General features: G+C 32.6%; 1 long non-coding RNA gene across 2 annotated transcripts in view; it reads right to left on the bottom strand.

Moving 5' to 3' along the window:
* Nucleotides 1–1,892: 1,892 nt before the first annotated feature.
* Nucleotides 1,893–23,568, bottom strand: part of LOC141506003 (uncharacterized) — a 227,361-nt gene continuing 205,685 nt past the window's right edge. The window contains exons 5-6 of one of the 2 annotated variants that reach the window (XR_012473749.1): nt 7,111–7,203; nt 1,893–2,398 (exon numbers count right to left, since the gene is read on the bottom strand). This is a non-coding gene — a long non-coding RNA (uncharacterized LOC141506003). Of the gene's footprint in view, nt 2,399–4,670; nt 5,453–7,110; nt 7,204–23,568 lie in introns of those variants that run through there. The other variant, XR_012473750.1, reaches the window with a different exon arrangement.

A 23,568-nucleotide genomic window follows, 5' to 3' on the forward strand; every position in this document is an offset into this window, starting at 1 on the left:
CTTGACCTTTTTGTCCAAGATGTGTTTTGTTATATTTTTCCTAACTGTAAAATTATTATTTGGCAGTTTCATTGCTATGGCACTGAATAAGTAATTTAATTTGGATATAGGTGTCATTTTTATTATATTAACTCGATCTAAGGATAAACAATTTTTCCAAATGTTTAGATTTGACTTTATTTGTATGAGAAGTGTTTTGTAATTGTGTTCATACAGTTCTGGGTTTGCCTTGGGAAATAGATTCCCAAGTATTTAATGTTATCTGCAATTATATTAAATGCAATTTCTCCTTCTTTCATTTGCTCCTGGGCTTTGTTGTTCATATATAGAAATGCTTATGATTTATGTGGGTTTATTTACTATCCTGATACTTAATTGAGTTTTTTAATTGTATCAAGTAGTTTCTTCAATGATTTTTCTTGGTTTATCTAAATATATCATATAAATATATCATCTGCAAAGAGTGAAAGCTTTGCCTCCTCAATGCTAATTCTAATTTTGTCAATTTCTTTTTCTTCTCTTATGACTAATGCTAACATTTTTATATAGTATTGTGATATAGGCATTGTGATATACTAATTGTGATAATTGTTTCACCCCTGACCTTATTGGAAATATTTGTAGTTTATCTCATATATATATATGACATAATATTTGTTGATGTTTTAGATAAATACTGCTTATTATTTTGAGAAAAACTCCTTTTATTCCTATTTGTAGGAGGTTTTAATAGGAATGGGTGTTGTATTTTATCAAAGCTTTTTCAGCATCATTTGAGATAATCATATGTTTTCTTTTGGTTTTGTTTTGGAAATGTTCAATTTTGTTGAGTGTTTTCCTAATAACCATCCCTGCCTACCTGGAATAAATTCTATCTGACCATGATATATTATCCTAGTAATAACTTACTGTAAACTCTTTGCCAAAATTATATTTAAGATCAGTGTATCAATATTCATTATGGAGATTAGTCTATAATTTACTTTGTTTTGGTTCTTCCTGTTTAGGTATCAACACATCTTGGTGTCATAAATGACATTTGACAGAATTCTTTCTCCTATTTTTAAAAAGAGTTTATGTAGAATAGGAATTAATTTCTCCTTAAGAGTCAGGTAGAATTCACTTGTAAAACCATCTGGACCTGGAGACATTTTATTAGGGAATTTATTGATCGTTTCTCTAATTTTTTTCTGAAATGGTTTAAAGTATTTTACTACTTCCTCTGTTAATCTGGGCACTTTGAACTTTTGTCAATATTCATCCATTTCACCCTGCTTATCAAATTTCTTGGCATACAGTATGACAAAATAGCTCTTCATTACCTTTTTAATATCATCTGTATTGGTGGTTAGTTCATCCTTTTCATTCATTGATATTGGTAATTTGGTTGTCCTCTTTTTTTAAATCAGTTTAACCAAAGGTTTATCTATTTTATTGTTCTTTTCATAAAACTAAATCTCATTTTTATTTATTAGGTCAATGGTTTTGTTGCTTTCAATTTTATGAATTTCCCCTTTGATTTTCAACATTTCTAATTCGCTATTTAATTGGAGATTTTTAATTTGTTCTTTTTCTATTAGTTGTATACTCAATTCATTGATTGCCACTTTCTCTATTTTTTTATATAGGCATTTAGAGATGTAAAATTTCCCCTAAACACTGACTTGGTTTTCAGAGTTATTGTGAGGAAAGTAATTTATAAAACTTAAAACTATCAAATGTGAACTATTGAAATAATTAAATGAGTTAATATATGGAACAGAGTTTTGTAATGTATTAAGTGATATATACAAATGGAATATTCTTATGAATATCTCTGAGGTTCTTTTGAAAAATACTCACATTGATGAATTTATATGAAAAAGATCCTAAGTATCAATGCTTAGAAATTAATAGATATTGTCTCTTTTATTTTATTTTTAATAAAAGAAAGATATTATTTATTTTGGATTTTATAATTTTTCCACTTAACTTGCTTCCCTCCCCAGTCCACCACAGGAGACAGTCTGCTAGTCTTATCTTCATTCTATGGTATACATTGAACCAAGTTGAATGTGGTAAGAGAGAAACCATATCCTCAAGGAAGAAAGATAAAGTATAAGAGATAACAAAATTACAAAATAAGATAACATTTTTTTTTGTAAATTAAACGCAATAGTCTTTGTTCTTTGTTCAAACACCACAATTCTTTCTAGATCCAGATGGTATTCTGCATTGTAGATATCCAAAAATTGTGCCTGGTTGTTGCACTGATGGAATGAGCAAGTCCCTTAAGGTTGATCTTCACTCCAATGTTGCTCTTAGGGTATACAATGTTTATCTGGTTCTGGTTATCTAATTCAGCATCAGTTCATGAAGATCCTTCTAGGTTTCCATGAAATCCCATCTCTCCTGGTTTCTAATAGAACAATAGTATTCCATGACATACACAGACCACAATTTGTTAAGCTATTCCCCAACTGAAGGATATTCATCTAATTTCCAAATCTTTGCCACCACAAACAGGGCTGCTATGAATGTTTTTGTACAAGTTATGTTTTTACCCTTTGTCATAATCTTTCCAGGGTATAGACCCAGTAGTGGTATTTTTGGATCAAAGTGTATACATATTTTTGTTACCCTTTGGGCATAATTCCAAATTACTCTCCAGAAGGATTAGATAAGTACACAGCTCCACCAATAAGGTATTAGTGTCCCAGATTTCCCACCTCCCTTCCAGCATTGATCATTGTCCTTTCTTGCCATAGTGGCCAGTTTGAGAAGTATGAGATGGTATCTCAGAGATGCTTTAACTTGTATTTCTGTAGTAAGTAATGATTTAGAGCAATTTTTCATGTGACTATGGATTGATTAGATTTCCTCATCTGTAAATTGCTTCTGCAAATCCTTTGACCATTTGTCGATTGGGAAATGGCTTGATTTTTTAAAAAAAATGGTTCAGTTCTCTATATATTCTAGAAATTAGTCCTTTGTCAGAAATGCTAGTTGTAAAAATTGTTTCCAAATTTACTACATTTCTTTTGATCTTGGTTACAGTGGTTTTGTCTGTGCAAAAACTTTTTAATTTAATGTAAATCAAAATTGTCTAGTTTGTTTTTAATAATGTTCTCCATGTCTTCCTTGGTCATAAATTGCTTCCCTACACAAAGATCTGACAGGTTAACTATTCCATGATCACCTAGTTTGCTTATAATATTATTTTTTATGTCTAAATCCTGTTTCCATTTTGATCTTATCTAGGTATAGGGTGTGAGGTATTGATCTACCCCAAGTTTCTGCCATATTAACTTCCAATTTTCCCCACAGTTTTTATCAAGGAGAGAGTTTTTATTCCATTAGCTTGTCTCTGTGTTTATCAAACACCAGATTTCTATAATCATTTTCTGCTCTTGTACCTAATCTATTCCACTGATCCACCCCTCTATTTCTTAGAAATGCCAGAAAGTTTTGATGACTGTTGCTTTATTTTATATCTGGTATAGCTAAAATACCTTCTTTTGCACTTTTTTTCATAAAATCCCTGGAAATTCTAGACTTCTTATTTCTCCATATGAATTTATTATTTACAATTTTTTCTAACTCAATAAATTAATTTTTTTGGAATTTTGATTACTAGGGCACTAAGCAAGTAGTTTAATTTTGGTAGAATTTTCATTTTTATTATATTAGCTCAGCCTATCCATCAGCAGTTGATATTTGCCCAGTTTTTAAATCTGATCATTATTTGTGTGAGAAGTGCTTTGTAAATTGTTTTCAAAAAGTTTTTGAGTCTGCCTTGGCAGGTGGACTCCCAGGTATTTTATATTATCTGAAGTTACTTTGAATGGGATTTCTCTTTCTAGCTCATTCTGCTGAGTCTTGCTAGTCATATATAAAAATGTTGAGGATTTATGAGGGTTTATTTTATATTCTGTGACTTTGCTAAAGTTGCTAATTATTTCTAGTAGTTTTTTTAGATGATTTCTTGGAATTCTCTAGGTATACCATCATGTCATTTGCAAAGAGTGACAGTTTTATTTCTTACTTCCCAATTCTAATTTCTTCAATTTCTTTTTCTTCTCTTACTGCTAAAGCTAGCATTTCCAGTAGAATATTTAATAGTAAGGGTGATAATGAACATCCTTGTTTCACCCCTGATCTTATTGGGAATGCCTCTAGCCTCTCCCCACTGCAATACAATGCTTATTGATGGTTTCAGATAGATACTTATTATTCTAAGGAATAATCCATTTATTTCTATGCTCTCTGGTATTTTTAGTAGGAATGCGTGCTATATTTTGTCAAAGGTTTTTTCAGCATCTATTGAAATAATCATGATTTTTGATAGGTTTGTTATTTATATAGCTAATTAAACTAACAGTTTTCCTAATATTGAACCAAGTCTGTATTCCTGGGATAAATCCTCCTTGATCATAATGTATTATCCTAGTGATAACTATTTTTAATCATTTTGCTGAGATTTCATTTAAGACTTTTGCATCTATAGTCATTGGGGAGACAGGTCTGTAATTTTCTTTCTCTGTTTTTACTCTTCATGGTTTAGATATCAGCACCATATTGGTGTCATGGAAAGAGTTAGGCAGAGTTCCACCTTCACCTATTTTTCCAAAGAGTTTTTATAGAATTGGAACCAATTGTTCCTTAAATGTTTGATAGAATTCCCTTGTGAATCCATCTGACCCTGGAGATTTTTCTTAGGGAGCTTTTCTGAGATAGTGTTATTTAGGTATTTAATTTCCTTTTCATTTAACCTGGGCAACTTATATTTTAGTAAATATTCATCCATTTCACTTAGATTATCAAATTTCTTGGAATAGAGTTGGGTAAAATAATTCCAAATTATTTCTTTAATTTCCTCCTCATTGGTGGTGAGTTCACCTTTTTCATTTATGATACTAACAGTTTGGTTTTCTTCTTGCTTTTTTTAATCAAATTGACCAGAGGTTTATCAATTTTATTGGTTTTTTCATAAAAGCAGCTCTTGGTTTTATTTATTAGTTCAATAATTAAATTACTTTAGATTTTATTAGTTTCTCCTTTAATTTTTAGAATTTGTAATTTGGTATTTAATTGGGGCTTTTTAATTTGTTCGTTCTCTAATTTTATTTGATCTTTCTCTGATTTTTTTAGTTCATTGATTTCCTCTTCCTCTAATTTATTCATGTAAGTATTTAAAGATATAATAAAGATATAAAGATTCTCTGACAACCGCCTTGAGTGTATCGCATAAGTTTTGGTATGCTCTTTCATTATTGTCATTATCTAGGCTAAAGTTGGTCCTTGAACCTGTCACTCACCAAAGCCTCTGCAGCTAAGGTCAGTCCTCCGGTTTCACCCTGCCCCCTCTGGCTCTCAGCTCTCTGCTCCTGGTTCACCCATGGTTCCTTAAGACAAAGCTTTAGGTAGGTGTTCTTCTCCTAGCTTCTCTTTCTGGGTTTTGTTGATCGAATTTCTGTTAAGAAGTTTCTTTCATGTTATTTTTGAGGTGAAACCAGGAGATTTTAACACATTGCCTATCTTCTCTCCACCATCCTGTCCAGAAGTCCCATATTATATTATTTTTAAAAATCAGACTCTGATCATTGCAATACTGGTGGCCTACAAAAAATTCTGGATTTTAGTCAGAGTGCTTATATTTGAGTCATGGCTTTTCCACTTATTTGCTGTGTAATCCTGGGTAAGCTACTTTAGCTCTTCTGGCCTCAGTTTCCTCATCTGTAAATGGGGAAATGGTTAAATTTCTGTTGCTGCTAAGTCATTTTTTTTATTTCTGTCCAAATTTTCAAGACCCCATTTGGGTTTGTTTGTGTGTGTGTGTGTGTGTGTGTGTGTGTGTGGCTGTTTTGTTTTTTTGTTTGTTTTTTGGTGATTTTTGGCAGATATTGAAATAACTTGCCATTTTCTTCTCCAGCTCATTTTTCAGATGAGAAAAGTGGGGCAAACAGGGTTTAAATGACCTGCATACAATCACACAGTTAGGATGTGTTAGTAAGTTAAGTAAGGGGTCACCTATATAACTTCTAAGATCCCAGATATGTCTAGATCTTGGATCTGCCGGTCCTATAATACCATGACCAATACAGTTTGGTCTACCTCTAAATCTATGATCTCACAATACTAGTCAATTTATCTTACCAATATGGAAGAATCTTGTGGCTTATCAATGCATTCTCCCTTGAGCTTTACACTAAAATCTTCAGATAAATTCAGGGAGCATAAAATTTTAAATAAATAAATTTCTTTCTATGTGAGGATTGGTTGGTTATTGTTCCTTGTTCTCAAAGATAATCAAAATAACTATGTTGGGGTCAAGTTACAATGTGTCTAACTGTGACTGATGAAAGAAATACAGAAAGCTCTACCCCAGGTCAGACTCAGGTAAGCCATATGAGGCTTTGGAGAAGAGATGTCTCTAAAACTGTACATTTCACAATTCCTTTGATCTACTATATGTTTGTATGCATGTATCTAGCATATATATGCTCCTGTGGGTATTTATGTATACACATATCTCTGTGATTAACACTATCTTTATCTTTGTCTATTTTAGACATACATATATATAGTATAGATATATGTATGTGTGTACATATAAATACACATACACATATATTATATATAATATATATATAATTTATATAATATATATGCAATACTTGGAATATATTATCTAAGACAATTATAATGTAAACAGAATTCCTAACTTTTTTAACCTATGGGATGATTTTTTGATTCAGTCTTGGAAATTTAGCTTAATAAAACTAGGAAGATTTGAAGTGCAGTTGGGGAAAAATAAATTTACACTAAATTTAGCTTGATTTTTTCTGCATGAAAATCTTTGACTTTTGATAATATATCAAGCTTAAAATCCAATGCAATTTTAATGTTTCCATTAAACCCAAAGCAATATTATAAGGAAGTAACAAATTTCAAAGCTTAGATTCAGTCAATTTTTTTTGTTTGTTTCAAAAGTATTGGATGGAATCACATATTTTGGGAAAATTAAAATCTGTCATGTCCAATTGGAGAAACAATTCATCAAAATTGACCTCCCACTGAGATGATTTAAAATCTACAGCTGTTTCAGAAGGAAACATTATCTCATGGCACCTGCTAGGGCTGGCAAAGGCTGCCCTCAAGGATTATGTACCGTCCTCAGCTGTCACACTTCACACACACTGAATGGAGTCCCACAGCGTTGACCTTTAGAAAAAGAAAAAAAACATGTTTATGGTGGAATCAGACTGAGCACAAATATTTACTTTAGTGGTAAGGGCCAGATGAAATTTAAAATTGAATTCTTTACACATTGTGTTATTTTATTTCATATTTTATAAGTATAGTAAAATCACACAATCCTGACCCAAAAGAATGATAAAGTAGTGATGTGGAACTTCAAATACTGGACATCTTCTGGAGTTCTTCTTCCCACCTCCTTCTAATCTCTCTGACTCCTTCTCTTACTCAGTCCTCCCTGGTCTCACTCTTTCTTTCTACAAAGTAAAGTACCTAATAATTCAGAGACTTGCCTTAATAAAATTATGGAATATATGAATTTAGTGAAATATCTACTGTACCATTAAAATGCAAAAAAAGTTCTGTTCCAGCTAAGATGGCAGAGAGAAGTGAGGCACTTATGGTAAGGTCTCCTGGTTTTCCCTTGGAAGTAATATGAAAGGAACCTCTTAAAAGAAATTCAATTGACAAAACCCAGAAAAAGAAGTCAGGAGAAGAACATCTGCCAAGAAGGTGTGTCTAAGGACACTGTAGGTGAACCAGGAACAGAGAACAGAAAGTCAGCTAAGAGGAAGCAGTAGGGTGAAGGAAGAAGACTGGACTCAGCCACAGAGGCTTTGTCTGTGGGAGTGGAGGTCTAGTGAGTCCCAGCAGGGCTGGAGGGCGAATTCCAGCACAGAGAGTTGCAGATCAAGGCTGGACATTGATCTGTATGTCTTGAGGTGTGAGCTCCCTACATTCAGCTGAATCCTCTTCCCAAAACAAACACAGTAACAGCCCCACCCCACCCTCCAGGGTCAAGTGTGGGCAGCAGAGCTCCCTCAACTAAATAGGAAAATTGATGACCTTACCCCAGGGCCCAGCCCATATTGTTCAAGGATAACAATATTCAGCTGTGTGCCCCACCCATCCTCCAGGCCTAGGGAGAGGGCCTCAAATCAAGGTCACAGACACTCCACAGAAAGTAACAAGCACTCCCTACTGACCAGTCCAATTGGAGTAACTTTACTCAATGGGTGAGCAGTCTCTAAGGTTTTCAAAACCAAACCTCTGTGAGCCATCCCCTCCCTTAACACAAGATCCTAGGAAAAATGAAGAAAAGCCAATGAAGGGGGGGGGGGCATGGAAAACTACTTTGAAAACAGATCCTAACCCAGAGAACCCAGTTCTCTGAGGAGAATATGAATTGGTCTCCAGTTCAGAAATACTTCCTTGAAGAAATAAGGAAAGAGATAAAAATCAATGGGAAACTGGAGAAAGAAACTCAAGAGAAAATTGACATCTCACAACAAGAAAACAAATCCTGGGAAAATAAAATTGGATAAATACTAAAAGAAAATAATTCTTTCAAATCCTTAATTGGGGAAATGCACAAAGGAAAATAATTCTCTCAAAACTACAATTGGGCAAATGGAAAACCTCCTTTAAAAATAGAATTGACAAATTGGAAAAGGAGTTGTAAAAGGTTAAATGAAGAAAATTCTTCTCTAAAAAAAGAATAGAATATCTGGAAACTAATGAGTTCATGAGATAAAATGAATCTGTTAAAAAAAAACCAGAAAATTACAAAAATAGAATAAAATATAAAATACTGCATTGGTAAAACCATTGACATTGAGAATGGATCCAGAAAAGACAACTTAAGAATCATTGAGCTTCCTGAAAACATTGAAGAGAAAAAAAACCTGGATTCAATATTATAGGATTTAGTGATGGAAAACCACCTTGATATCATGAAACCAGAAGGCAAAATAGTTATTGAAAGAATACAGTGTAATCCCCTCTGGTAAGGGATGCTAAAATGAATATATCAAGGAATATTGTGGCCAAATTCCAGGACTATCAGATAAAAGAGAAAATCCTGTATGCAGCCAGAAAAAAACAATTTAGATACCAAGGAATCACAGTAAGGATAACACAGAGCTGTATCAACATTAAGGGATTAAAGAGACTGGAATATGATACTCCAAAGAGCAACAGAGATTGGAATGCTGAAAAGAATCCACTATCTGGCAAAACTGAACCTTCTCTACCAGGGGAAAAAATGAACATTTAATGATGGATTTAGAAGTGAATTCTATGAAACATTTAAGGAATAATTGATTCCATTTATATATAAACTCATTGGTAAAATAGTTGAGGATGGAACTCTGCCTAACTCTTTCCATTTTACACCAATATGGTCCTGATACCTAAAACAGGAAGAGTCCAAAGAGAAAAGGAAAATTATAGACTCATCTCCCTAATGAATATATTTTCAAAAATCTTAAATAAAATCTTAGCAAAGCAAATACAGTGAGTTTTCACTCAGATATTACACTATGACCAAGAAAGATTTATTGCAGGAATGCAGGGTTGGTTCAATAATAGGAAAACTGATAGTATAATTAATTATATCAACATCATACCTATCAGAAATCAAATGATCCTATCTGTAGATGCTGAAAAGGCTTTTGACAAAATACAGCACCCATTCCTTCTAAAAACACTAGAGAATGTAGGAATAAATGGATTGTTCCTTAGAATAATAATCAGTATCTAGCTGAAACCATCAACAAGCATTATGTGCAATAGGGATAGGCTTGAAGCATTCCCAATAAGATCAGGGGTGAAACAAGAATGCCCATTATCACCACTACTAATCAATATTGTATTAGAAATGCTAGCCTCAGCAATAAGAGAAGAAAAAGAAATTGAAGGAATTGGAATAGGGAAGGAGGAGACAAAACTCTTACTTTTTGAAAATGACATGCTGGTATACCTAGAGAATCCTAAAGAAAATCATCTAAGAAACTACTAGAAACAATTAGAAACTTTATCAAAGTCCCAGAATATAAAATAAACCTAATAAATTCTCATCAAGATACAGTATCAAGATCTAGAAAGTGAAATTACATCCAAAGTAATATCAGAGACCATATAAAATACTTGGGAGTCTACCTGCCAAGGCAGGCTCAGAAAGTCTATGAAAACAATTGCAAAACACTTCTCTCACACATAAAAATCAGATATAAAATAAGCAAATATCAATTGCTCATGGATAGGATGAGATAATATAAAATATAAAAATTCTACCTAAATTAAATTTTTATTGCCCACCAAATCAAAATTCAAAAAAAATACTTTTATGTGTTTGAAAAATTGTAAATAAATTAATGTGGAGAAACAAAAAGTAAAGAATTTCCAGGATAATTATTAATGACAAATAGTACAAAAGAAAGTGGCTTAACCCTGCAGATTTAAAATTATACTATAAAAGATCAGTCATCCAAACTGTCTGATATTGGCTAAGAAATAGAGTGGTAGACCAGTGGAATAGTCTAGGTGCAAAAGAGATAGGAGGAAATGTGTATAGTAATCTGCTGCTTGATGCACCCAAAGAATCCAGGTTCTGGGATAAAATTCCCTATGATAAAACCTTTTCAGAGAATTAGGATTTAACATGGTAGAAATTTGGATTTGACCAATATCTCACACCCTATACCAAGATAAGATCAAAATGGATACAGGATCAGACAAAAAAAATGATTATAAGCAAACTAAGAGATCAAGGAATAGTTTACCATAAGATCTATGGAAAGGGAAGTAGTTTATGACCAAGGAGGAGATGGAGAACATCATTTTAAAAAATTAGATAATTTTGATTACATTAAATTAAAAAGCTCTTGCACAAACAAAACCAATATAACCAAGATCAAACAAAATGTAGTAAATTGGGAATCAATTTTTACAACTAGTATTTCTGACAAAGGACTCATTTCTAAAATATATAGAGAACTGAGTCAAATTTATAAAAAAAAAACAAGCCTTTCCCCAATTGCCAAATACTCAAAGAATTTACAGAAGCAATTTACAGTTGAGGAAATCAAAGCAATCCAAAGTCATATGAAAATTTGTTCTAAATCATTAATGATTAGAGAAATGCAAATTAAAGCATCTCTGAGGTACCACTTCATACCTCTCAGACTAGCCAATATGACCAGAAAGGACAGTTACCAATCTTGGAAGGGATATGAGATATCTGGGACACTATTGCATTGTTGGTGGAGTTGTGAACTCATCTAACCTTTCTGGAGATTCATTTTGAATTATGCCCAAAGGGCAATGAAAATGTGCACACCTTTTGATGCAGCAATACCACTACTGGATCTATACCCTGAAGGGATCATGAAAAAGCGTAAAAACATCATTTGTACTAAAATATTCATAGCAGCCCTGTTTGTGGTGGCAAATGAATGTCCATTATTGAGGAATGACTAGAGAAATTGTGGTATATGTATGTTATGGAACACTATTGTTCTATTACTAACCAGGAGGGATAGGAATTCAGAGAAGCCTGGAAGGATTTGCATGAACTGATGCTGAATGAGATGAGCAGAACCAGATGAACAATGTACACTCTAACAGCAACATGGGGGTGATGATCAATCTTAATGTACTTGCTCATTTCATCAGTGCAACAATTGGACAATTTTAGGTATCTGCAATGGGGAATACCATCTGCATCCAAAGAAAGAATTTTGGAATTTAAACAAAGACCAAAGTCTATTGCTTTATATTTAAAGGGGAAAAAGGTATCTTATTATGTAATTTTACTATCTCTTATATTTTATTTTTTCCATTAGTATATGATTTCACTTTCAACACATTCAATTTTAATCAATGTTTAGCATGGAAACATGTAAAGACTTGCAGTCTGCTGTCTGTAGGGGGTGGGGGAGGGAAGTGAGATTGGGGGGAAATTTTAAAATTCATAAACACAATAAATAAAGGGGGTCAGCTCCATCAAACTTTGAAGTATTTGTATTAATTGATGTAAAATAAAGGAAACAGAAAAAAGAAAACCCCTATGCAGTAGCAAAATTATAAGAAACTCTGAAAGATAAAAAAAAAGCAGAGAGAGAGAAAGAAAGAACGAGAGAGAGAGGAAAGAAGAGGAAGGAAGGAAGGAAGGAAGGAAGGAAGGAAGGAAGGAAGGAAGGAAGGAAGGAAGGAAGGAAGGAAGGAAGGAAGGAAGGAAGGAAGGAAGGAAGAATGGAAGGAAGGAAGGAAGGAGGAAGGGAGATAAGGAAGGAGGGAAGGATGGAAGAGGAAGGGAGACAGAAAGTGTCAACAAAGCATTTTAAGCAGTCTTAATTTCATTGCCATGGTTTTAAAAAAACATTCTATTTTTTATTTCCATCAATTAAATGTAAAAATAATTAATACTAGTAATTTTTGTTAAATGTTGAATTCCCAATTCTTTCTGCCCTCCTGTCTCCACCCATTGAGAAGGCAAGCAATTTGAAACAGGTTATGCATTAACAATCATGCAAAACAGTTCCATATTAATCATGTCATAAAAGAAAAAAAAATCCAAGATAAATAAATTTGAAAAAGGTATGCTTCAAGGATTTTGAAAATAAAGGGATACCCATTAATTGGTGAATGGCTAAACAAGTTGTAGTATTCAAATATGATGGAATACTGTTGTTCTATAACAAACCATGAGTAGGTGGATTTCAGGAAAATCTGAAAATGTTTACATGAACTGATGGTGAGTGAAGTAGCAGAAGGATAAGCACATTATTTACATTAATAGCAGTGTAGGATAATGATAAACTATGACAGAATTAATTCTTCTTAGAAATATACTCATCAAAGACAATTCCAAAAGATTTGTAATGGAAAATTCTATACATATCTAGAATAAGAACTATGGAGTCTAAATAATGACCAAAGCATACTAGTCTCAATTTTTAAAATTTGATTTTTTCATTTTTTCTTTCTCATATTTTTTCTTTTATTCTGATTATTCTTTCTCAACATGATTGATATGGAAATATGTTCAACATGATTGAATGTGAATAACTTGTATTAGATTGCTTTCTGGCTTAGGGAGTGGGAGGAAAAGTTAGGAAGGGAAAAATTTGAAGCTCAGAACTGATGATGTTCTTGCCAGTATAATGTATTTGAACATTAAATTGATAAATTAAATAAAAAATAAAAATATTTTTAAAATGAAAAGTTATGAATTCATCTTCATTCACACTCTACCAACCAGTTCTTTCTCTGAGGAAGAATAGCATTTTTCATCATAGGTCCTTCAAAATTGTTTTGGATCATTGTGTTTCTGTGATTAGCTTTATCATATAGTTACTATGTACAATGTTCTTGCTTTGCTCATTTCACTGAATATAAGTTCATATAAGTCTTCCTATGCTTTTCAGAAATCTTTCATTCATCATTACTTATAGCACTTATTCCATTACATCTTTGTAATATATTTTATTTAATCCTTCACTGATTAATTGGCATTTACTTTGTTTCCCATTCTTTGCTTATAACAAAATGTGCTGATATATAAATATATATATAAGTGTGTGTGTGTGTGTGTATACATATATATATATTATATATATATATATAATATATATATATATGTATAGTATATAAGTTACACATTGTTCTATTACCCTACCTTCCCACCTCCTTCCCTTCAATGGTAAAAGTTGTACATGTGCATTTGTGTTTAAAAGAGTTATATATTATTCATTTAGTGTATGAGGAATTAGGACTAAGGGAAAGAAAAAAATAAGGGGAGATGATGGAAAAACCTAAGAGAAGTTTTAAAAGAAAAAGTAAACATGAAATCTATTCAGAATCTGTGGCAATTTTTTATTTGTTACTTTTGTTTTGTTTTTCCCTGTGAATATGAGTAGAGTTGTCCATAATAGATCTCCCAAGGATGTCTTAGATCTCTGAACTGTTGAGATGAACTAGAACTATCAAAGTTGATTAACTTACAATATTGTTCTTGGTTATGCTTTCTTCACTCAGGATCAGTTCATGTAGTTCTGTCTATGCTTCTCTGAAATCTAACCATTCATAATTTCTTAGATAAAATAGTAGCACAAAACATTCATATGCTATAACTGGTTCAGTCATTCTGCAACTGACGGGCATCCTCTCAATTTCCAATTCTTTGCCATTACAAAAAATATTATACTTTAGAATATATGAGACTTTTTTCATTTTTTGTAATTTATTTTGTATATAGGGTGAATATTAGTATTGCTGAATCAAAAGATATGATCAGTTTTATTGATCTTTGGACATAGTTCCTCATTGCTCTTCAGAATGATTGGATTAGTTCACAGCTTCATCAACAGTCATTAATATCCCAATCTTCCCACAGTCTCTCCAGCACTGATAATTTTCTCTTTTGTCATCTTAATCAATCTGATAGGTGGTGCCTCATAATTGTTTTAATTTGCATTTATCTAAACACTAATGATTTGGAGCATTTTTTTTCTTATCAGTATATAGTTTTAATTTCTTCATTTGAAAACTTCCTGTTCATATCCTTTGACCATTTATCATTTGGGGAATGACTTGTAACCTTGTAAATTTGGTTCAGTTCTCTCTCTATATTTTTGAAATGAAAACGTTATCAGAAATATTAGATGTGAAAGTGGTAAAAATAGTTTCCCAGAATTCTGCTTTCCTTCTAATCTTAGACTGCATTGGTTTGATTAATGCGAAAACTTTTAAATTTAATATAGTCAAAAATCATCCCTTTTGCTATTTATAATGTATTCTGTTTCTTGTTTGGTCACAAATTCCACCCCCCTCCCATGGATTGCATAGAGTATTTCTTGATATATTCATTGGTCTATAGTATCATCCTTTATGTCAAAATCCTGGACCTATTTTGATTTTATTTTGGTACTGTGTGAGAGATGTGCATCAATGTCTAATATTTGCCATACAATTTCTCAGTTTTCCAAAAATTTTTTATTGAATAGTAAGTTCTAATCCCAGAAGCTAATATCTTTGAGTTTGTCAAACAATACATGATCACAGTCTTTTACTATTGCTTCTTTTGTACCTATTCCAATTCAGTCATCCATTACTCTATTTCTTAACCAGTGCAAGGAAGTTTTGATGACTGTCACTTTATAGTAAAGTTTCTAGGTCTGGTACAGCTAGGATACCTTCCTTTCCATTTTTTAAAATAAATTTCTTTGATATTTATGATCTTTTATTACTTCAGATGAATTTTGTTATAATTTTTTTCTAGCTCTGTAAAATAGGTTTTTAGTGGTTTGATTGGTATGGCTCTGAATAAGCAATTTAATTTGTGTAGAATTGTCTTTTTTATATTAACTTGATCTAACCATGAGCAATTGATTTTGTTCTAAGTGTTGAGATCTGATTTTATTTGTATGAAAAGTATTGTGAAATTGTGTTCATACAACTTCTGGGTTTGTCTTGGGAGGTACATCTCAAGTGTTTTATGTTGTCTACAATTACTTTATAATTTTTTCTATCATTTACACTTGAGCTTTGTTCATATATAGAAATGCTGATGATTTATGTGGGTTTATTTTATATCCGGATACTTTTCTGAAGTTGTTAACAGTTTCAAATAGAATTTTAATTGGTTTTTTTAGGTTTCTCTAGATATTCCAACATATAATCAGTCAAGAGTGAAAGTTTTGTTTCCTCATTGCTAATTCTAATTCCATCAATTTCTTTTTCTTCTATTATTACAAAAGTTAAGGTTTCTAATACTTTATTGAATAGTGGTTGTGATAATGGGCATCTTTGTTTCACCCCTGATGTTAATTGAAATGCTTCTAGCTTATCTCCATTACAGATTGTGTTTGATGCCAGTTTTTAGATTGATAATGCTTATTATTTTAAAGAAAACCCCTTGTTTTCTTAGACTCTCTTAGTGTTTTTCATACGATTGGATGTTGTGTTTTGTCAAAAACTTTTTCAGTATCTATTGAGACAATCATATAATTTCTTTTGATTTCTTTATTGATATATTCAATCAAGTTGAGTGTAGTCATAATAGTGAGCCATCCCTGACTACCTGGTATAAATCCTACTTGAACATGGTGTATTATCATACTAATACCTTTCTGTAATCTCTTTTCTAAATTGTGTTTAAGATTTTTGCATCAATGTTCTTTAAGGATATTGGTTTAAGATTTTGACTCTTCTTGGTTTAGGTATCAACACTATATTGGTGTCATAAAAGGAATTTGGCAGAACTCCTATTTTTAAAAAATACTTTTGTGGAATTGGAATTAATTGCTACTGAAATGTCTGGTAGAATTCACTTGTAAATCCATCAGAAGCTGGAAACATTTTCTTAGGGAGCTTATTGATTCGTTCTTCAATTTCTTTTCTTGAAATGGCGTTTTTTCTTCTATGAATCTGGAGAGTTAATATTTTTGTAAATATTTATCCATTTCCATCAGTTTGTCAAATTCTTTGGCATTTAGTTGCCCATAAAGTCAGGCAAAATATCTTGGAATTATCTCTTTCTTCCTTAGTGCCTTTTCATCTTTAATGCTAGTAATTTGGTATTATTTTTTTTGCAAGGCAAATGGGGTTAAATGGCTTGTCCAAGACCACACAGCTAGGTAATTATTAAGTGTCTGAGGCTGGATTTGAACTCAGGTACTCCTGACTCCAGAGCTAGTGCTCTATCCACTGCACCACACAGCTGCCCAATATTCTTTTTTTTTAAAATCAGATTAAGCAAAGATTTGTCTATTTTATTGTTTTTTTATAAAACAAAGTCTTAGTTTTGTTTATTAGAAAAATGGTTTTCTTGTTTTCAATTTTATTAATGTCTCCTCTGATTTTCAGAATTTCTAAGTTGGTATGTGATCAGGGACTTCAATTTGTTCTTTTTCTACCTTTTCTTAGTTGCATACCCAATTAATTGATATCCTCTTCATTTTATTTTATAAGCATTTAGAGATATAAAATTTGGCCCCAAAATGTGCCTTGGCTTCATCACATAAATTATGGAATAATGTCACATTGTTGTAATTTTCTTGGATGCAATGGTTGATTATGTCTTTGATTTTTTTTTCTGATGTACTCATTCTTTAAAATTAGGTTAACTAGTTTCCAATTAATTTTTGGTTTGTCTTTTCATAGCCCTTTATTACATATAATTTTTATTGCATCATGTTCTGGAAACAAAACATTTATTATTCCTTCCTTTCTGCATTTCATTGTAAGGTTTTTATGGCCCAATACATGGTCAATTTGGCATAGTTGCCATGTACTACAGAGAAAAAAAGGTATTTTCTTTTCTATGTCCATTCATTTTTTATTCTTCAGAGATCAATCATATCTAATTTTTCTAAGAATTTTTTCACCATCTTGAATTGTTTCTTGTCTATTTTGTGGTTAGATATATCTAATTCTGAGAGAGTGAATTTAAGGTAAACTACTGTTACAATTTTGCTGTGTAAGTCTCCTTGTAATCCATTCAGTTTCTCCTCTGAGGATTTGAATATACTACTTGGTGCATTTTTATTTAAGTCAACTTACACGTTGTCAATTAACTTAAAAAACATCTAAACTTTCAAGTACTAAAAGTGAAAAAGGGGAGGGGGCAGAGAAAGGGAGGGGGAGTGGGGGAAAAGGGGGAACTAACAAAAGGAAGGGAAGAGAAAAGGAAAAAGGGAAAGGGGAAAGAAAGGGAAGGGGGTGAAATAGGAGGGCAAACACTGAAGGGGTGGTATTCACAAACAAAATACTGGGGAATACAGATAAAGGGGGGAAAGGGGGAAAATACAAACAGAGGGAAGAAAGCATGGAGGGCAAGAAAGAATTAGTAATCATAAATTTGAATGTGAATGGGATGAGCTCTCCCTTAAAACATAAGTGAATAGCAGAGTGGATTAAACACCAGAATCCTACAATATGCTACTTACAAGAAACTCATTTGAAGCAGAGAAATACATATAGAGTAAAGGTAAAAGGGTTGGAGCAAAATATATTTTGCTTCAGCTGAAGTAAAAAATTCAGGGGTAGCAATCCTTATCTCAGACAAAGCAACAGCAAAAATAGATAGTGTTAAAAGACATAAGGAATGAAATTTTATCACTCTAAAAGGTACAATAGCCAATAAAGTTATTTCAATACTGAAAATATGTAAACCCATTGGGATAGCAACCAAATTCTTAGAGGAGAAGCTGAAAGAACAGCAGAAAGACATAGACAGCAAAATTCGACTAGTGGGAGACCTCAACCTCCCACTCTCAGATCTAGATAAATTGAAACATAAAATAAACAAGAAAGAAGTTAAGGAGGTAAATAGATTGTTAGAAAAACCAGATATGGTAGACTTATGGAGGAAATCGAATGGGGACAGAAAGGAATATACCTTTTTCTCTGCAGTACATGGAACTTTTACAAAAATTGACCATGTACTAGGACATAAAAATCTAATGATCAACTGCAGAAAGCAGAAATAGTGAATGCATCTTTCTCAGATCACAATGCAATAAAAGTCGTATGCAATATTGGGCCAAAGAGATATAGACCCAGAACCAACTGGAAACAGAATAACCTCATTTTAAAGAATAAGTGGGAAAAAAATTATAGAAAGAATTAACAATTTTGTCCTAGATAATGATAATAATGAAAAAACATACCAAAACATATGGGATTCATTCAAAGTGGCTCTCAGAGGATATATTATAGCTTTAAATGCTTACATGAATAAATTGGAGAAAGAGGAAATCAATGAACTAAACATGCAACAAAAAATTAGTCCAAGAACAAATTAAAAATCCCCAATTAAAAAGGAATTTAGAAATTCTAAAAATTAAAGGAGAAATAAAAAAAAGCAAAAGCAAAAAAACCAAACTATTGAGTTAATAAATAAAACCAAAAGTTGGTATTATGAAAAAACCAATAAAATTGATAAACCTCTGTACAATTAGATTTAAAAAAAGAAAGAAGAAAACCAAATTGCTAGTATCATAATTGAAAAAAGGTGAATTCACCAACAATGAGGAGGAAATTAAAGTAATAATTCAAAATTATTTTGCCCAACTCTATGCCAATAAATTTGATAATCTAAGTGAAATGAATAAATATTTTCATAAATATAAGTTGCCCAGGTTAAATGAAGAGGAGACTAAATACATAAACAAGCCTGTATCAGAAAAAAGAAATTCAACAAGCTATCATTGAACTCCCTAAGAAGCAATCTCCAGGGGCTGATGGATTCAAAAGTGAATTCTACTAAACATTTAAGGAACAATTGGTTCCAATTCTATATAAACTCTTTGGAAAAATAGGGATGGAACTCTGCCTATCTCTTTTTATGAAACCAATATGGTGCTGTTACCTAAACCAGAAAGAGTTAAAACAGAGAAAGAAAATTATAGACCTATTTCCTTGATGAATATGGATGCAAATATCCGAAATAAAATCTTAGCAAATATGATTACAAGTTATCACTGGGATAATACATTATGATCAAGGAGGATTTATCACAGGAATGCAAGGTTGGTTCAATATTAGGAAAACAGTATACTCAATTATATCAAAAATAAACCTATCAGAAATTATGTGATCATATCAATAGATGCTGAAAAAGCTTTTGACAAAATACAGCATCCATTCCTACTAAAAAACACTAGAGAGTGTAAGACTAAATGGACTGTTCCTTAGAATAATTAGCAGTATCTATCTGAAACCATCCACAAGTATTATATTCAATGGGAAGAGGCTAGAGGCATTCACAGTAAGATCAGGGGTGAAAGAAGGATGCCCATTTTCATCACTACTATTCAATATTGTATTAGAAATGTTAGCTTCAGCAATGAGAGAAGAAAAAGTAATTGAAGGAATTAGAATTGGGAAGGAAGAGACAAGACTCTCACTCTTTGCAGATGACATGATGGTCTACCTAGAGAAATCATCCAAAAAACTACTGGAAACAATTAGCAATTTTAGCAAAGTTGCAGGTTCTAAAATAAACCCTCATAAATCCTCAACTTTTCTATATATGTCTCACAAGATACAGCAGGAAGAACTAGAAAGAGAAATCCCATTCAAAGTAACCTCAGACAATATAAAATACCTGGGAGTATATTTACCAAGACAGACTCAGAAATTTTTTGAAAACAATTATAAAACACTTCTCACACAAATTAAATCAGATTGAAATAACTGGAAAAATATCAACTGCTCATGTATAGGCAAAGCTAATATAATAAAAATGAGTATTCTAGCAAAGCTAAAGTACCTGTTTAGTGCTCTACCAATCAAAATACCAAAAAAAATAACTTTAATGAGTAAGATAATTTGTAAATAAAATGATATGGAGAAACAAAAAGTCAAGAATTTCCAGGAGCTTAATGAAAAAGTGCAAAAGAAGGGGCTTACCCCTACCTGATCTAAAATTATATTATAAAGCATCAGTCATCAAAACTGTTTGGTATTGGTTAAGAAATAGAGTGGTGGACCAGTGGAATAGACTAGGTGCAAAAGCAGTAGATGATTATTTTAATATTCTGTTTGATAATCCCTGAGTCCAGCTATTGGGATAAAAACTCCCTCTTTGATAAAAACTGCTGGGATAATTGGAAGTTAGTATGGAAGAAACTTAGATTAGAACAACACCTAACACCCTTTACCAAGATAAGATCCAAATGGTTACAGGACTTAGACATAAAAAACAATACTATAAGCAAGTTAGAAGATCACGGACTAGTTTACCTCTCAGATCTATGGAAAGGAGAGCAGTTTATGACTAAGGAAGAGTTTGAGAACATCACCAAAAACCAACTAGATGTTTTCAGATACATTAATTTAAGTCTTTTGCACAGATAAAAACCAATGTAACCAAGATCAAAGGTAATGTAGTAAATTGGGAAACACTCTTTACAACTAATGATTCTGACAAAGGACTCATTTCTAAAATATACAGAGAACTGAGTCATATTTTTAAAACAAAAAGCCATTCTCCAATTGACAAATGGTCAAAGGATATGAAAAGGCAATTTAGAGATGATAAGATCAAAGCAATCCATAGCCATATGAAAAATTTGCTCTAAATCATTAATTATTAGACAAATGCAAATTAAAGCTTCTCTGAAGTACCACCACACACCTCTCAGATTGGCCAATATGACCAGGAAGGATAATGATCATTGTTGGAAGGGTTGTGGGAAATCTAGGACACTATTACCCTGTTGGTGGAGCTGTTAACTCATCCAACCTTTCTGAAGAGAAATTTGGAACTACACCCAAAGGATAATAAAAATGAGCGTAACCTTTAACCAGCAATACCACTACCACTACTATACCCTGAGGAGATCATGAAAAAGGGTAAAAACCTCACTTGTGTACAAATATATTTATAGCAGCCCTGTTATTGGTGGCAAAGAATTGGCAAAGAATTGGAAATCAAGTAAATGTCCTTCAATTGGGGAATGGCTTAGCAAACTGTGGTATATGTATGTCATGGAACACTATTGTTCTATTAGAAACCAGGATGGATGGGATTTCAGGGAAACCTGGAGGGATTTGCATGAACTGGTGCTGATGCTGAGTGAGATGAACAGAAGAAGAAAAGCACTGTATACCCTAACAACAACATGGGGGTGATGTTCAACCTTGAAGGACTTGCTCATTCCATCAGTGCAACAATCAGGAACAGTTTTGAGCTGTCTTGCAAAGGAGAGTGCCATCTGTACCCAGATAAAGAGCCATGGAGTTTGAACAAAGTTCAAGGTCTATTCCCTTTGATTTAGAAATTGTCTGATCTTGTTACCTCTTAGATTTCTTGTCTCTTCCTTAAGGATATCATTTCTCTCTCATCACACTCAATTTGGATTAATGTACAACATAGAAATAAAGTAAATACTGATAGATTGCTTTCTGTGGGTGGGTGGGGGAGGGAAGTAAGATTGGGGGAAAATTGTAAAACTCAAATAATATCTTTAATAAAAAAGAAAGATCCTTTAAATTTAAATGTATATACATATCTAAAATGATATGATTATTATTATCTATGACAATAAATTACTATAAAAATAAAAAGAATATTAATTCTTCCCTCTATGTTATCTTTCACCATTTTTGCTTTTCTCCTCTTCCTCTTCTTCCTCTCCTTTACTCCCTTTCCCTTTTGACTTTTCTGTTAAATGTTAAATTTACCTTTAATTTAAACTTCACCTTTTTCTTCCCTTTCATCAGTACCTTCTCCCATTTTCTCTCCTCCCCCCCACTTCCCATTAGAGTAGAATATATTTTTTTAGGTTTTTGCAAGGCAATGGGGTTAAGTGGCTTGCCCAAGGCCACACAGCTAGATAATTATTAAGTGTCTGAGACTGGATTTGAACCCAGGCACTCCTGACTCCAGGGCCAGTGCTTTATCCACTGCACCTAGCAGCCCCTAGAATAGATTTTTAAAGCCAGATAGGAATGTATATTATTCCCTCTTTCCACCAAATCTATTGAGAGTAGGATTTACTCAATGTTCACACCATGCCTTCTTTCTCTCTACTTTAACAGATGTTTATGCCTCTTCACCTGGTGTTATTTTTCCATTAATGCTTAGACCTTTTCTAGTACTGTCCTCTTCATATCTTTATTGTTTTAACTCTATTTTTCACTACAATCTCTTTGTCAAAATATACTCCACTTATCTGTTCTGATAGAAGGACCATTCTTAATATTGATTGATTCATTCATTCATTGATAAGCAGCATCACTTCATAGTCATTAAGGATACTACTATCTTCTGTTCCATTAGAAATACACTTCTCAGGGAAGCTAGGTGATGCAATAGATAGAGCAACAACCCTGGATTCAGGAGGACCTGAGTTCAAATCTGACCTCAGATACTTAATAATTACCTAGCTGTGTGACCCTGGGCACTTAATCCCATTGCCTTGCAAAAACTGAAAAGGAAAAAAAAAGAAATACGCTTCTCCAGAGTCATAACTCACATCAACTTACAATAGATTTATACTTTCCCCTCTTTTCAAGTACCTTCCATAGACACACAATCTTCATGCCAAAGCATCATGCAAACCTAAATCATTTAGTCATTTGTTTATGTCATCTCCCCCAGGTGTACCCCCTCCAATTATAGTCAATACCTCAAGCAAAGCAAAATCACTTCATGATCTTTTCATGTCTAGTACTTCTAAGTACAATCTCTTCCTCCATTCCTATAGTACTCCAACTATATCCCTTAAACTATCTCTAAGCAAAGCATAGGGTACACTCTCTCCCTCTGTCCCTTTAGCTCCCTAGCCATAGCAATGTAACCCTTGTTAAAGTATATATTAAGACAAGATCACTTCCTAATTTATTTCTGTCCAATCCTTCTAAATGTGTACCCACCTTGTGTCCCTAATGTACTGCAAATTCCCTTAACAAAAGTATCTAATACACACACACACACACACACACACACACACACAAACACACACAAAATTATATAGAAACTCTAAGTACTTACTCTTCCTCAGTCTAAGTATTCTGCACTACTGACCTCATAATCAAAAT

The sequence above is a fragment of the Macrotis lagotis genome, chromosome 1 (genome assembly GCF_037893015.1).
Source record: "Macrotis lagotis isolate mMagLag1 chromosome 1, bilby.v1.9.chrom.fasta, whole genome shotgun sequence".
In the NCBI taxonomy this organism is placed as follows: Eukaryota; Metazoa; Chordata; class Mammalia; order Peramelemorphia; family Peramelidae; genus Macrotis; species Macrotis lagotis.